Source organism: Pseudophryne corroboree, chromosome 10, assembly GCF_028390025.1.
Source record: "Pseudophryne corroboree isolate aPseCor3 chromosome 10, aPseCor3.hap2, whole genome shotgun sequence".
Taxonomy (NCBI): domain Eukaryota; kingdom Metazoa; phylum Chordata; class Amphibia; order Anura; family Myobatrachidae; genus Pseudophryne; species Pseudophryne corroboree.
Window position 1 is genome coordinate 189,408,627 of NC_086453.1, and position 17,280 is coordinate 189,425,906.

At 43.1% G+C, this 17,280-nt stretch overlaps 1 pseudogene; it reads left to right on the forward strand.

The window, feature by feature from the left end:
* Positions 1-16,748: 16,748 nt before the first annotated feature.
* Positions 16,749-16,867, forward strand: LOC134968045 (5S ribosomal RNA; annotated as a pseudogene).
* Positions 16,868-17,280: the final 413 nt, after the last annotated feature.

Below are 17,280 nucleotides of genomic sequence, written 5' to 3' on the forward strand. Positions count from 1 at the left end.
ATTGATGTTGAGTCCGCTTTTCGGTTACTGCCATTACACCCGGCCTCATTCCGTTTTATGGGTTTCCGGATTGGAGCGGAGTATTTCATCGACAAATGTTTGCCGATGGGATGTTCCGTTTCATGCTCATTTTTCGAGCGTTTCAGCATTTTTTTACATTGGTGCGTGGAGTTTTCGTCAGGGGGTCACGGGGTTGCCCATTACCTCGATGATTTCCTGTGCGCGGGCCCGGCAAATTCACCACGGTGCGGCGACTTGCTTTTCAGCATCCGAGCGCTGTTTTTCCACTTCGGCGTTCCTGTGGCCGAGGATAAATCAGAGGGCCCGTCCTCCTGCTTGTCATTGTTGGGGATTGAGATTGACATGGTGGCAGGAGCGTGTCGGCTTCCTCGGGACAAGGTGATGAAGCTCTGCGACGCCATTTGCCGGTTGGTAGGGTCGCGTAAGGTCGCACTACGGCAGGCGCAGTCCTTGCTGGGCATGTTGAACTTTGCTTGTCGGGTAATCCCGATGGGCAGGGTTTTCTGCCGGAAGCTAGAAAGGGCGACTGCGGGGTGTGCCAGACCACACCATTTCGTGCGTTTGTCCTCAGAGATTAAAAGGGATTTGGCAATATGGGCCTCGTTCCTGGAGGACTTCAACGGGGTGTGTATATGGCAGGCCCCAATGGTGGACAGCGCTAAGTTGCAGTTGTTCACCGACGCAGCGGGTGCCTCTGGATTCGGTTGCTATTTGGAGGGATCTTGGTGCGCGGCCTCGTGGCCGGCGGAATGGCATCGCGAAGGTTTAACAAAGGACCTTTTGCTTCTGGAGCTTTTCCCCATTATGGTGGCGCTGGAGGTATGGGGCGATCGGCTGGCTCATCGCAGCATCTTGTTTAGATGTGATAATCTGGGTGTGGTGCATGCGATTAACAACCAGAGGGCGAAGTCGCTGGTCGTTCTGCGGGTGCTGGGGCAGTTGCTGTTGACATGCCTACGTCGGTACGTTTGGTTCCGCGCGCAGCACGTGCCGGGGCTAGAGAACGGAATTGCTGACGCGTTATCACGAGGGCAGTGGGATAGATTTTGTTTGTTGGCACCCGAGGCCGACGAGCATGGTTTTCATTGTCCCGGTTATGTTTGGCAGGTGATCGGGCCGGACTGGAGGGTCTAGCGTTGCGGTCAGTCGCGCCAACTACGCTTACGGCTTACCTGCCTGGAGTGAGTGGGAGAAGTTTTTGCAAGGACGTAATTCACAAGGTAAGAGCGGGCATCGGTTGATGCTTTCTTTTATTTGGCAGCTGTATGTTTCGGGTAGGTCCAGAGCGCTGGTTGCCCGGTACTTGGCTGGGATTTCGTTTTTCAGCAAAATAAAGGGCGTCCCCGACGTGACTAAAAGTGGGATTCTGCTGAAGGCGAGGAAAGGATGGGCGCGAGTCGCACCGACGCCGCCTGACAGGAGGCGGCCCATTGATGCGGCTTTGTTGCCGGCTGTCATCAGGGCGATTGGAGGTGTCGCGTCGTCCATGTTTGAGTCGCTGTTGTTCAGATTGGCGTTCTCAATGGCTTTCCACGGGGCCTTTAGGGTTTCGGAAGTGGTAGCGCCTTCTAAGCGGGTAGATTCGCGCATGCTGGTCGGGGACGTGGTGGTGGGTGAGAGGTCCTTGCTTTGCAGATTGCGTCGGTCTAAAACGGACCAGGTAGGGAGAGGTCGTTGGGTCACCTTGGTTCCGGCTCTTGATGAGAGCATTTGCCCAGTGAGGTTGGCAGTGCAATACGAGGCAGTAAGGCCCGGCGGTCGGGGGTCATGGCTGCTGCATTATGACGGGCTGCCGGTGACGAAGTACCAATTTCGTTGGATGCTGGGTCGCTGTCTTGCGAGCTTGGGCCTTCCACCCGCTGCTACTTCCGCTGCGTTCGGGACGCATTCCTTCCGCATAGGGGCTGCGACGTCGGCTGCGGCAGCGGGATTTTCCATGGCTGAGATCCAGGCGGTGGGGCGATGGAAGTCGTCGAGTTACAGACGGTATATTCGCCCCGTTGCGTGAGATGTTGGCTCGCGCGTAGTTTGTTGGTTTTTAATTACAGTTGTTCAGTCATGTTGTACAGTTCAGTACGTTATGGTGTTGTGCGTTTGTTTGTCTTCCCCCTTTTTATCCTACTCAGGGATTAGCTACTCGCCGTTGCTGGCATGAGCCGGCAGCGGGGGTCTGGAGTTATTTTGCGATTTTTTGCCTGATTTGACGGACTGAATTCTAATCCTCAATTCGGCTAATCTGTTCTAATCAGAGTCCCTCAGCAGGTCTTTACGCTTTCACCTCCAGCTGAGTTCTTCCATGTGTTACCCCTTTTTTACCCTCCTCCCCCCCCCCCCCTTTTTTTATTTTCTTAAATTTTGTTTCAATTTCCCCATTTGTGTGTTCATGTTATGCTTCAAATTGGCTCGAAGCTCGTGCAGATCGGCTAGGCCGAGATTTCTGCAATATTCGGAAACAAAATTTTTCTTTTTGGCAGATCCTTCAGGTTAATGCACTTACTGAATTATGGTTTAGATATTTAGTAACCAATTTTACCCCCTTTTCCTCCTCTTCAGGTTGGTTTGCTGATGACTTGACCGTTGGGGTGGTGGGCCACTCATATGTTTTTTGGGCCGCAAAGTTTTTAGCCTTGGCTGGGGCTCAGCGGTTTCCTAGGGCTCAGGGAGTTAGATGGCTTGGTTGGCGAGGAATGATGTGGAAAGATCTGAGGAGTAGACTAGTCAGTCAGGCCAGCAAGCATGGAGTTCCTTGAGTATTGGTTGTCCATCTGGGTGGCAACGACCTGGGGAAGAGGACGTCTTTGTAACCAATGCTGGGAACTTTCTGCTCAGCGGTGACGTCACTTTAGGTCAACCGCAGGGCAGAAAGTTCCCAGCATTGGTTACAATGGAGCGCATAGGCGCTACATTGTAACACTGCCGTGTGCCGCCTGTCACTCAGTACAGGAGCACACAGCCGATCAGGAGAGTGCTACAACGTGGCACTCCCTGATTGGCTGAAGAAACCCACTTAGACATCAGTCAGAGTGGGTTTCTGGCAGTCGGGAAAAGGGGATCCATGTGCAAACATGGGTCCCCTTTTAGTGCGTGGCTCGGGTGTCCGTTTTGTTATTTTTTTCAAGTACGTGGATTACACCTGGATTCCCCGAGGACCCTGGACCCCTGGATCTCGTGAGTATAATTTCTTCAACAGGTACCCCTTGGATTCTACTGGAGAAGAGGACCGACCTGCGTGGGAACATAAGGTAAGTATGTATGTATGTGTGTATGTATGTATGTAATAAAATTATACTTCCACGGTGTGTGTGTCTTGTGTTTTTTTGGGTATTTTTTTAGTAGTAGTACTACAGGTACCAGCGGGCCCGTTTTTCCGCCGCATGCTGGTACTTGTGGTTCTCCAAGTACCAGCATGCGGGGGAGGCTTGCTGGGACTTGTAGTACTGCTACTAAAAACAATATCTTTTCTTTTACAACAAAGGCTATCAGCCCCCCCATCCGCAGCCCATTGGATGGGGGGGACAGCCTCGGGCTTCGCCCCTGGCCCTTGGGTGGCTGGGGGGGGGACCCCTTGATTGAAGGGGTCCCCACTCCCCCAGGGTACCCCGGCCAGGGGTGACTAGTTGGATTTTTGATGCCACGGCCGCAGGGCACTATATAAAAGTGACCCCCGGCTGTGGCATTATCTGTCCAGCTAGTGGAGCCCGGTGCTGGTTTTAAAAATACGGGGGACCCCTACTCTTTTTGTCCCCCGTATTTTTGGAACCAGGACCAGGCGCAGAGCCCGATGCTGGTTGCTTAAATATGGGGGAACCCCTGTCATTTTTTTTCCCATATTTCGGCAACCAGGATCGGCTCAAAGAGCCCGAGGCTGGTTATGCTTAGGAGGGGGGACCCCACGCAATTTTTTTTTAAATATTTGACAGTGTTTAATTTAAAAAAAACAAAAAAAATGAACCCCAGCACTGATCACACAGATCCGGCCGAGATTCATTGTAAAAAAGTCGGCAGTGTTTTGCTAATCACTGCCGTAAAAATAGAAAAAAAAACCACGAATGACATCGACATCGGAACAAAAGAAAAACCCGAATACGACAGCTTAGTAAATTAGTCGTAATCAATTCAAAAAGTTGCAGTTTTACACTTTCGATGTCATTCGTGATTGAACTTTGACCTGAAACGGGAAAATACGAATCTTAGTAAATTTACCCCCGTGTCTTTATTTATGGGTATAAGAGGTAACGAATGCTTACTTAGAACGAAGGGGTCCACCAAATGTCACTAGGATGTTTATAGAATATGTCATGTGACAATACATGCAATATCTGTACTTACCAGTTATCTGATGCTGTATGATATTACAGGTTGAGTATCCCATATGCAAATATTCCGAAATACGGATTTTTTTGAGTGAGAGTGAGATAGTGAAACCTTTGTTTTCTGATGGCTCAATGTACACAAACTTTGTTTAATACACAAAGTTATTAAAAATATTGTATTAAATGACCTTCAGGCTGTGTGTATAAGGTGTATATGAAACATAAATGTATTGTGGGAATGTACATACACTTTGTTTAATGCACAAAGTTATTAAAAATATTGCCTAAAATGACCATCAAGCAGTGTGTATAAGGTGTATATGAAACACAAATGCATTCTGTGCTTAGACTTGGGTCCTATCGCCATGATATCTCATTATGGTATGCAATTATTCCAAAATGCGGAAAAATCCGATATCCAAAATACATCTGGTCCCAAGCATTTTCGATAAGGGATACTCAATCTGTATTATGGTGTGAGGATTTGGTTAAAGAGAGTGGGTGGTTAGGAAAATAACTCTGGGACAGTTGCTTTTGCATGTAAATGTTGCAAAATTTAAAATGTAATCATTATAAATTGAATAATCCAAATATAGTTATTGTAAGTAACATATATAAACTTCTGCTGTTCACCCTATGAGCAAATGTGTGAGTGTTTGACTTAAATTGTCCTTTATGGAACTTGTTTGTGTTTCATTTCAAAGTCATGGTATTACTCCGCGTTAACGCCATGGAGGAAAAAAAAGTAGTGTTGTAATGCCATAAGTGTAACGTGAAATCATATATGCATAGGGAAAACATCCCATATTGAATAGAGAGATACATACATGTGTGTGCTTTCATAAATAAGGTGATCACCCGAGGTTAGATAAATCTGATAAATTGATAAATCTGATAAACTGATAAATCTGATATATTTGATAAAGTGATAATTCTGCTAATTTGATCTGATGATAATCATTGTTGTTTTAACTATACCTAAAGATTGTTTGCTAACACTGTTGTGCACTGAGAGATGAGTAACAGGGGCTGTCAGTACTCTTAAAGTAGTGTTCCGCGGAGTAGTGGTGTATTGTTGTTCTCAACTGACAGACGTGTCGCATGTGAAATAGGGCAATAAGATATCAGATATCAGTATGGGTGACAATGTTTCTATGTATGAGAAAGCAACTTAGAGCTCAGCCCAAGTGTGCATACTATACTATGGAGCGATGTGATCCTGATCTTGGTGGTCATTCCAAGTTGTTCGCTCGCTAGCAGTTTTTAGCAGCCGTGCAAATGCTATGCCGCCTCCCACTGAGAGTGTATTTTAGCTTAGCAGAAGTGCAAATGAAAGGATCGCAGAGCGGCGGCAAAGTTTTTTTGGGCAGTTTTAGAGTAGCTCAAAACCTACTCAGCGCTTGCGATGACTTTAGACTGTTCGGTTCCTGTTTTGATGTCACAAACACGCCCTGTGTTCGCCCAGCCACGCTTGCGTTTTTCCTGGCATGCCTGCGTTTTTTTTAACACTCCCTGAAAACGGTCAGGTGACACCCAGAAATGCCCACGTCATGTCAATCACTCTGCTGCCAGCAGTGCGACTGAAAAGCTTCGCTAGACCCTGTGTGAAACTACATCGTTCGTTGTAATAGTACGTCACGCATGCGCATTGCGCCACATATGCATGTGCAGAAGTGCCGTTTTTTGCCTCATCACTGCACAGCGTACGAATGCAGCTAGCGATCAACTCGGAATGACCACCCTTGTGCAGTATTGTGATCAGTGGGTTAAGATAACAAAAGGAGAAAAAATGTGTTTTACAGTGTGTGGAATGTTTAACACGGAATGCTTGGATGCAGTAAAAGAAAAGATATTGGGGAAATGTAATAGGGTGTGAGAATCAGAAAGTGAGAGATTTTGGTCAAATTCTCCTGTTTTGTTAAAGTGGCAATCATTTACATGGCAAAACCAGGCAGTATTTTCACTTTGCAAGTGTGCGATCACACACTTGCAAAACGAAAATACAATTCCCGTGGGTGGCGACAATGCGTTTGCATGGCTGTTAAAAGTAGCTAGCAAATGATCAACTCGGAATGAGGGCCATTGTCTGTTATGCCCTGAGAATATTACAAGTATATAAGCTAATCAGTGGCAGGATGAACAACAGCTAGCTAGTATAGCCTGTAGATTAGCTAGACCCCCCAGACACATAGATGCTGATCCAGGAGCCGTAGCATGACCAAGCACAGGACAGGAAGCAGTTAAACATAGAGAGGATTCCAGTAGCACAGAGGCTAGTATCACAAAGGAGACCGCTGCACAGAAATTATTCTAAACCCACGCTAGGATTGAATCCAGTCAGGGTGTTCACAGTTCACAGGTGCTGACCTAAGGGCATATCAAAGGTTAAAAGCAGATACAGGCCTTGGGGTTTACACGTGTGCCAAGCATGGTTCTCTCATTGCAGATTCTATGCTAATTAGCAGATCTGCAAATGCAGAAACCGGGTACACTGTCTACACCCCTCTTCCTTCTGACTTTACTATTCCTTGACATCCCTAAGAAATATATCCCAGGACTATGAGATATTTATGATTCAGTACTCCTCACCTAATGTGATCTACAGAACCAGTGTATTTAGCAACATATGTTTCCAATTTGAAAATGATACACTGGGAAGCAACAAACCACTAGGATTCTATTTAGGGATCTAGTAAGTTGCAATTTGCTATATTGTTGCATATTCAAATACCCTGGAAAGATGAGGCGTTATGAGATCCAATATCTGAGATCCCTAAATGTCCTGTAATAACCTTTGATTATCAATTAATTTTCAGTGAAATTTACTAAAAGAAACGCTACAATAAGGTCAGCATAAACCTTGTCATCTTCACAGGAGGGAGTCCATCATACACGGCTTTATCTGTGTGTTTTAATATTAAATGTTACATGTTGTTATGTCTATGTGAGTCTTTTTGAAGCTGTAATAAAGGTTAAGTTTTAATCTAAGAGTGCCCCAACAGAGAGTTTTATTCTTCAAAATAATTTTAAGTACTTTCACAACTCATGGGAGCACCGCCGGCTTTGTTAATATTCACCGCATAAATAACTTCTGGTCCATTAAGAATGATAATTTATTAACGAATACTAACCAATTCATACCGGCTCCTATAATTGTATATTTGTTTCCCCTTTGGTATGAACCCAGTGCGCTACTTTCTATCCCCACCAACCTTCTTTTTCTGTTTTGTTCACAGTTCCTGGGCAGACTGCAGAGGATGATCGGACGATTCCGATGTGGACTCCCTGGAGGCAAACAGATGTGCAATCTCTTGTGCAGGGTTTTCCCGATCCAATGAAAAATTTGCAGAAGGCATGCAAATATGTAGAAACAGTTGGCCTAATTCAGACCTGATCGTAGATGTGCCAAATTTAGCACATCTACGATCAGTCTTCAGACATACGGAGGGATGCCCAGCACAGGGCTAGTACGCCGTGTCAGGCCCGATCCCCCCTGCACAAGTACAAAAGCATTGCACAGCAGCGATGCTTTTGTACTGGAAGAGTAGCTCCCAGCCAGAGCAGCTCCTGCACACCGACAGGGAGCTACTCTTCGCTGCCCAGGTTACAGCGGCTGCGTGTGACATCATGCAGCTGCTGCAGCCCCCAAAGGTCCGGGCACACCTGCGTTGCCCGGACGGTGCCCCCTAAACGGCGGCCAAACGGCGCCGGCACGCCCAGTGACCACCTCTGCCTCAATCAGGCAGAGGTGATCGCAGGGCTAAGACAGCCGACGGTTGTCTGGCCTGTGCTGGCGCACTGCGGCGCCGGCACATGCGCAGTTCAGACCTGATCGCTGCTGTGCTAAAATGCACAGCAGCAATCAGGTCTGAATTAGCCCCTCTGTCACTTGAACATGAAACTGCAGGCAGAGATTGGAAACAATTAATATTGGCATTGTACTAATGAGAAAATTGATAGTGCAAAGATTGTTACTGATGAAATGCTGGATGCTATTCAATTGATGGCTGAGAATCAGAAATATGTAGTAAAGTCTTTTCAAGATCAGATAAAGCTTGCATTTCCTCAGCAGATTGATTGCTCCAAGTTTTATCAGACAAAACAGGAGTTAACTGAATCAGTAGCAGAGTTTTGCAAACGGTTGATGGAAAATCTTGGATTATGGAGGAATCACTGATGAGAATGATGCACAGGTTGCATATATGATTAAGGGTCTGTTTATGGATGGATTGAATGAAAAATTTAAAAATATAGTGACAATTCAGTATACAGAATGGAAGGATGAGATACTTGGTGTGTTGTTGAATGCTGAAAAAGGTCTAGGTTTGATTTTGCACTGGTGTGTAATCTATAGAAATGATACTATTACCAGTATACCTTTGATATCTCTGCAGAGTGCCGTTATGAATTCAACTGGTGGTGCACCCTGAAGTCAGTAATTGCTTACTGTACACCTGCTACACAAGAGAAAAAAAGAAGACTTCTTTGTGGATGCACTCTTTTTGTAATTATTTACAATGTGTAAATGATGAAATGTAAAACTTAACTTTTAATTTGGATTTTTAAAAGATTAATCTCCTACGACAAATGGACATAATATACAACAAAACAATAAATTAAAAGGCGATTGGCAGTGGGACTAAAGATTGTCCAAAATATCTGCTCCCTTCTAATTGGGAGATCTCTGGCGGTGGGAAGCCCCATATACAGTATTAATCTTGTGGGGACCAGATATAGATTGTGTAGTTGCAACGCTTGAAATTAATTGGCCCGATAGGAGGTGGGATGTCTAGAGTCACAGGAATAGGATGCAAGAGAAAGTATGATTCTGCTTTCAATGTTAGACTAGAGTCACAGGGATAGGATGGAAGAGAAAGTATGTATAAAACCTACTGCACCGAGTCTTCCCTGGTAGTCACCCACGAGGTACTGACCCAGCCCTTTACTGTTTGGCTTCCAAGATTGGACGAGATTGGCACGAGCAGTGAGGTATGATAGTAGGTTATACCTAATTGCATGCGTCCATCTCCCGAATCATTGATGAGAGTTCAGGAAAAAGGTATTCATAGGATGGAGATTAGATGGATCTGCTTTTGGTGTTAGGTGGTGAACAGGTGTCCCACCAGTTGGGAAACTGCCGTGGGAGAATGTCCCCAAAATCACAAATGAGAGTCCTGAATAGGAAAGGTGTGTATTCTTAGAAGGCAGTGCCCCTGTTCCTATGTAGCAAGAATATACTGTATTAAACAACTTTGTCCTAATCAGCCTGTAGTACTGATTGGCCCTGTTGGTAACAAATGTTACTCTTGTATGTATGATGAAACAGCAAGGCAGACAGAAAAGGCAGAGCTGGATTTGTATCAGAATGTTGCTGAAGAAACAAGTTTGTTTTTGCAAACATTGTAGCTTTACACTAATAGGCTGTATATCATTTTACACACTTACATATAGGAATTCTATGTCTGAGTGAAGGACCCACCCCTAGAGACAAAAAATGTATCTCGTAAACTCTATATTTATGCTCTGTTTATTAGCCTGTGCAATTTATATGCTTTACAGGCAGGTGAAGTAATAGTGTTCAGGTGAGGGGATACCTTGACTCCAGGAGCAGAGAATAACATGTATGCACTTTAACAACAGTTCAGAATGACAAGTGTGCACTTTGCACCAATTCACAATTAATTTGAACTTATATTCACCAGTCCATCAATGAAGAGCAAGGAGAATACTAAACTCCGCTTTGTAGGAACGTTCTGCAAAGAATGGATAGAACTGAGGGATGCGATACAGAAGCATCTGACCATTTTACAGACGGACGCAGATCTAGCCGCACATCCGGAATCAAAAGTGCAGATAAGCTGGTGCAGATCTAAAAATCTGCGAGACCAGCTAATGAAGAGCCACTTTGTGAAACATCCGAGAGGCATGGACAATCAAACGTGGGTCTTGCAAAGCCTGCTCACATATCCTCCAAAGAAACACAGTGGAGGACAAGTATGGACAAATCTGGACCATCAAGCACTACTTCAACTTCAATACAGTTGGAGTAATATATTGCTTGGTCTGCACCTGCGGAAAAAATATTTGGGCATGACGACCATTTAAACATAAAATCCTGGAACATGCGGGAAGCATAAGAAATGCCACATCAGATCTCGTCATAATGAGGAAACTTACATCAGTGGCTCGCCACTTCCATACCTCTCACAAAAACTGCACGAAGGACATGAAAATTTTCGTGTTGAAGTGCCTCCATCTGGGAATCATAAGGGGGAGACTTAACACAAGAACTCCTTAAGAAGGAAAGTGAGTGGATCTTTTGCTTAGAAGGGGTACAACCTGAAGGACTGGATGAAACCATCAACTTCTGTGTTTTTCTCTTAGTTTACTTTACCTCACTATGATCCACCCTCCAACTATTCTGTCCTTCCCATACTACGCAACCCCCATCTTTTTAGCCTCTTAACCGAACACCCTAAGAATAACCTTTTGTTCCGCCCCAGGTGCTGGACGCCATCACCAGCTCTTGGTTGGACCATCGTATGCCAAATAGAGAAAAGTCCAATTTGGATTTACACTTTGGTCTACATCTAATCGGAACAGACAAACAGTGCTCAAACCACTTACAATCAACCAGTCCCAACCTGTTCCTACACATGTCACTCCATCACCTCATTCCTTTCACACTTAGGTATACATTTGTCACATTCACCGTGACTGAGCACACGTGCATTAGGAAGGCTCCCACACAGAGTTGCACCAAATTTTTTTTTAAGTTATTTTTTTCGTTTTAGTTTTTTCACCCAAGAACAGTTATACTTGACATCATCATTCAATACAGCCTTTATTGTCAACGTTCACTGCACTGTAGCAGGAGGCACTCTTAGATACACAACCTCACATTGCCGGAACACCTCATTCACTTAATTTACTGTTCTGCCTACACCCCCTGTTTGACTCACACTTCACATGTCTACACCAAACAGACCACACCCATTCCTAACTGCACACTCTCACCCTTACAGTTTATCCTGTTTATTATTTTCCTTGTACCATTATAGCTTACACTGGACAAATAGTCCTGTCCTCTCACCATTTCCGATTGGCATATGCCTACAGTATTCCACACGAACGAGGATTGTGACCCACTTTATCTTAGAAGTTGTGGCCACAATCGTCATAGCATTACATCAAACGTTTTCTTCTATGACCCAACATTTAAAACATTTTGGATCACCACAGGGGTAACACGGCAGAGGTCTAACTTCCTCTAACTTAATCCTCCCTCCCCTCTCATTCCTTTCCCCCTCCCTTTCACTCTTCTTTTGCTCTCCCCCCACCACTCCCCCCCCCCCTTTCCTCTAATATGGTCTTCATCAGAAGGATTCCAGTACAATTAACATTATAATTTATAACATTGTAAGCTTTCTAACATAGCTCACACCCATCATGAAAATGTTTAGCCTACCACCTGAACTCCCTCTTACATAGTTACATACAGTAGTTACATAGTCAGTGAGGTTGAAAAGAGGCACACTGCCCATTGAGTTCTTCCTGTATTCTGCATTAATCTATTAATATTATATGTGTATGCTGGAGTAATGGCATAGCACCAAATGAAAACCATGATTCTTACCACTCCCAGAAAATGTAATGTCAATATGTTAATTGCTATAGCCCTAGATACATTTACCAGTTAGGAATATGTCCAATCCACTTTTAAATACATTTACAGAGTCTGCCATTGTTTCCCTCTCCGGCAGAGAGTTCCAAATCTTTATTGCCCTTACCATGAAGAACCCTTTCCTATGTTGTGTACGGAATTTCCTCTCCTCTAACCTAAGCGAGTGCCCACGCGTCCTATATAGAGTTCTTTTAATAAACAAATCCACTGCTAGCTCCTTGTAATTACCCTTTACATATTTGAAGATATTAATAATGTCTCCTCTTAGACGCCTCTATTCTAGTGTATACATATTTAACCTAGAAAGCCTTTTCTCGTACTCCAGAGACTCTAACCCTTTTATCAGATTAGTAGCTCTTCTTTGAACTCTTTCTAGTTCCCCGATATCTTTCTTATAATATGGTGCCCAGAACTGAACACAAAATTCCAGGTGCAGACGTACCAATGATTTGTACAGTGGCAGGACTACATCCTCGTCTCTTGTCTCAATGACCCGTTTAATGCACGCAATCACTTTACTTGCCTACTTTGCTGCTCTTTGACTTTGTGTACTGTTATTAAGCCTATTATCTATGAGCACTCCCAAATCTTTTTCCACCATAGTTACCCCTATATTTTCCCCATCCAGAGTGTAGGATGCATGTGTGTTTTTTCCCCCCAAAATGCATAACTTTGCATTTGTCTATATTAAACCTCATTCCCCATTTAGACGCCCAGATTTCCAGTTTAACTAAGTCACTCTGTACGGATGCCACATCGCCTTCTGAATTAATTACCTTACACAGTTTACTATCATCTGCAAAGATTGACACTGTGCTTTCCAAGCCTATTCCTAGATCATTGATAAATATAGTGAAGAGCAGAGAGCCAAGAACTGACAATTGTGGTATTCCGCTGACTACTGGTGCCCAACTGGAGAACATCCCATTGACCACTACTCATTGCACTCTGTTATCCAGCCAATTACTTATCCATGTACAAATAATGTTACCTAGGCCAAGTTCCCGTAATTTGTTGATCAGTCTCCTATGAGGCACTGTATTGAAGGCCTTTGCAAAATCTAAATACACCATGTCCACTGCTTTTCCATGGTCAAGATTCTTGCTCACTTCCTCATAGAAACTAATTAAGTTGGTTTGGCGTGATCTGTTCCTTACAAACCCATGCTGACTTTTACTAATAATCTTTGTAGCCTGTAGGTGATCCCCTATGCTATCCCTCAAAATGCCTTCCAATATTTTACCCACTATAGAGGTTAAACTAACTGGTCTATAGTTTCCAAGATCATTTTTATTTCCCTTTTTGAATAAAGGCACTACCTCTGCTATGTGTCAATCCCTTGGTACCATGCCTGATCTAATTGAACTATGGAAAATTAAGTACAGGGGTTTTGCTAGCTGTAACCTAAGCTCCATAATAATCCTTTGATGAATACCATCTGAGCCTAGTGATTTATTAATCTTCACATTACCTAGTCTCTCCAGAACTACTTCCTCACTTAAACAAGCATCAAGCAAAGAGTCATTACCCTCACTGCCGTTATGCACTAATGTCACCGGCTCATCCTCCACAGTGCCAGATTAAGGTCCACATGGGCCTGGAGCTGAAATTCACAAAGGGCCTATCGTGTGCTGCCAAAGGGGTGTGACCAGCATGGTGGGGGGGTGGAAACTGTTATGAGGGTGTGGTCTGTGCCGTAGGGTGTGGCTAGCACCATGGAGGACATAGCTACCCACCTACCTTCAACCACCTCAATCTCCATCCCTTCTTTGTTTATGTTTAGCATACATCACCTGTTATATTACTGACCACTGAATTAAAAAAAATACATAGAAAGCACAAACTAGAGTTTATTAATAAAATGCAAACAATTTTATTTATAAAGTGATTTAACAGAAACATACCTGAAAATTGCTAGTTTTCCAATATTTAACTTTGAACAAAGTACAAGGTGCAGACCATGAAAACATAATAAATAATACGAAATAAATATTAAATAACACAAAAAATGTTAACTACAGTATGACTGCAAAATAAGTGACCTGCTCTTCAGTTAAGATCTTTCAGCTTTTAAAATCACAGGTAGTATAGGTTATTTCGCTCTATATTTCAAAAGTAATGCTCAAGAGACGTCATTCTTAATTGACTCGGCCCTATGACTTAATCATATTACCAGAGATATTATCACCTATGATAAATTTGACATAGACATTGGTGTGCCATATAGACTGCAATATCAGACAGGCAACGAACCATTGGGCTCACAAAATAACGGTTTGTAAAGACTCAAACTTTTAACTTGGTAATTAAAGAAATCCAAAAGCTGTTTAATTAGAAAACACTGGTGAATTTAAGAGCATGTATTCTCATATAAACCATACTTCACTTCAGCTTTTAACAGGTAAGTGCTACACAACAACCAGACTAGAAACAAACTGAGGATAATGAACAAGCATTGCTAAACATTAACTTTTCTTGCTTTTCGACTGGAAAATTCTTCTATTGCAGTTTCCATATCCATTTCTCTTAATAGTTCATTTTCAATGCACAAAAGAGATAGCGCACTTAAGCGCTGTTGTGCCATGGAGGACCTCAGTGCATTTTTTAACCGCTTCAGTGCAGAAAAGCGTAGTGAAATACCTACATTTGGGAAGTTACCAACCAATGCCTCTGTAATTAGAAATTTATACATTTTGATTTCCTGGCTCTTATGTGTATCTGTGTTTGCACCGGATGAACTATAGATACGAAACAAAGCAGCAAAGTGTACTACTTCATCTGCATACTCTGGACCAAGATCTCCTGGGTATATGCCTACTAATGCACTGGCCTTAGCACGTAGGTCATCTGATGGTAGAGAGCACAGTTCTGAAAGAAATCCAAATCTGTCTCGAATGACACTGTATGTTTCTTTTCTTCGATTTAGTGATGCCGATAACTGATCAATGATGGGAAGAAAAGTGCTCACTTTAAATTTGTCTGATGGTGAAAGTCCGGGAGCAGCATATTCAGCACCACCAAAGTCCCACTTTTTATTTCTTTTAATTTGTCTTGTTTGTTTGTAATCATCGCAGGAGTAAAGTATTTTACTTTGGTTCTCAAATTCTAGAAACTGAGAACAGAGGCTTTCTACAAACATTTTTAAGGCTTCCAAAATGTCTGTGGCTCTGTTCAAATCTTGAAGAAAATTACTTGTTTTGTTAAACCGGCTCAGTATTGTGGACCAGAGTTGCACCATTATCCCATTTAATAATTGACCCATTGTAGTACAAAGTCCCTTTGCTTCCAAACATGTTTCTTCCCTTTCTGATGTATCATTTGCCATATTGTGCAGAAGATCTTTAATAGCTGGATAGCCTTTTTTCAAGGAATTAAGTGCATCATGGTGAACAGACCAATGTGTATTTGTAAAAGGCTTTTCAGTGCTGGTAATCCAAGGGGTTTGAAGACATCTGTCAGAAGATACCAACGATGTGTTGATGTAGAAAAAAACACATACAACTTCTGAACAAAGTCAAAAAACAAAACTGCATCGGGGCAACATTTTACAGCACTTTGCCCAATAAGGTTCAGGGAATGCCCATAGCATGGAATATATTCAGCTAGCACATTCTTCTGACAAATCAAGGCCTGCATACCATTGTATTTTCCACTCATATTTGATGCATTATCATATGATTGGCCCCAGCAATCTTGAATGGAAATCCCATTTTCCTCAAGAAAAAGAAGGGTGTTTGCCAAGTGTTCTCCAGTATGTCCACGTACTGGAATAAATTTGGTGAAATGCTCAATGGGTCCATTTGGAAGCACATAACGAAGTATAAGTGTTAGCTGATCAGTGTGTGAAATATCGGGTGTTGAGTCTACACTTACAGAATAGTACTTAGATGTTTTTATCTCAGTTATGATCTGCCGCAATACTTGTTGTCCAATCACCTCAATACAGGCGATCATGTGATCAAGCTCTCGGAGCGAAACGCGCGTCACTTCCGGTCCGGCGCCCGAACTTCCGGTCGTACGGACTGCGGCCGCCGGTGCCTCACTCCTCGATTCCTGTCCCGTCTACCGGCTAGAGGGTCTCCACAAGAGGTTGGGTAAGACAGTCATCGGCTCCTGGCCGAAAACGGACACTCCTTGCCCGACCTGCGGCTCCCCCTTACTTTCCCACAGAGTTCACCATGCATTTACCCATTCATTAGGGGAAACCTGAGAAATTTATTATGTGATATATAAAGCATGAGTATTATGCTCAACATTCCTTTTGGTGCATAACTAATGGGTAAGGGTGGAGAGGGAGTAACCCTCTCATAAGGGACATTTGCAATCTGCAATTACCATATATGCTCTAATTAATACCACTGATAATTACTATACTGTATACACAATTTATATTGTCCTGATTATTGTGGAGATTACTAAACCCATTTGTTGCTTGGGCTTTTTTGGAGCACAATTGTAATAGATTTTCTATTATCCCACCATTGTGGGCACTATTAAGCCCTCCTGCTGCTTAGGCTGATTAGGAGCACAATTGTTTCTTTGATAATATCAATCTCAAGACTGCACAGTCAGCACTATTGTTTGAAGTCTACCACCGATCAGAAATTTATAAGTCTACTGTATTATTATCATACTCATTTCTGACCATATATAATCTAATATCCAATTAATTCGCGATTGATTCTGGGTCCCAATACAATCGGAAAACGGTGCGCCTAGGAGACAATTTCACCTACGGTCAGACCGCACTGAGTATGCCCAAACTCGTCTGATCTTGGAAGCCAAGCACTGCAGGGCCTGGTCAGTACCTGGATGGGGAACCACCAGGGAATACTAGGTACCGTAGGTATTTTACTCTCCAACAGTTTAAGCAACTTGGGACTCACTACATCAATCTGATCTCAGGTCAATAGCATTTGTCAGATCATATCGGACTCGAGGTAGTGACCTCATTCATATAAATTCCTGATTAGAGAGGATATGAATGAATTTTCTCCATGTATGAGGGTTTATTTATTTTCGCTCACCTATATTATAATTTTGCCTATAACAGGTACATTGGTACTGGCAAACACTTATGCTCTTTAATTATTAATGCCAGCTCTCGCTTTTTCTTAAGTATATATTAATAAATGTTAATTTTTAATAATCTCATCATTACAATTTTTTCAAGTGTGCTCAGGAAAAGGCCTATAGTTGTTTTTTTTGGTTCTTTGTTCTTTCTAAAGGACCATACTTGTTTTTTCATAGTTGTTATAACTA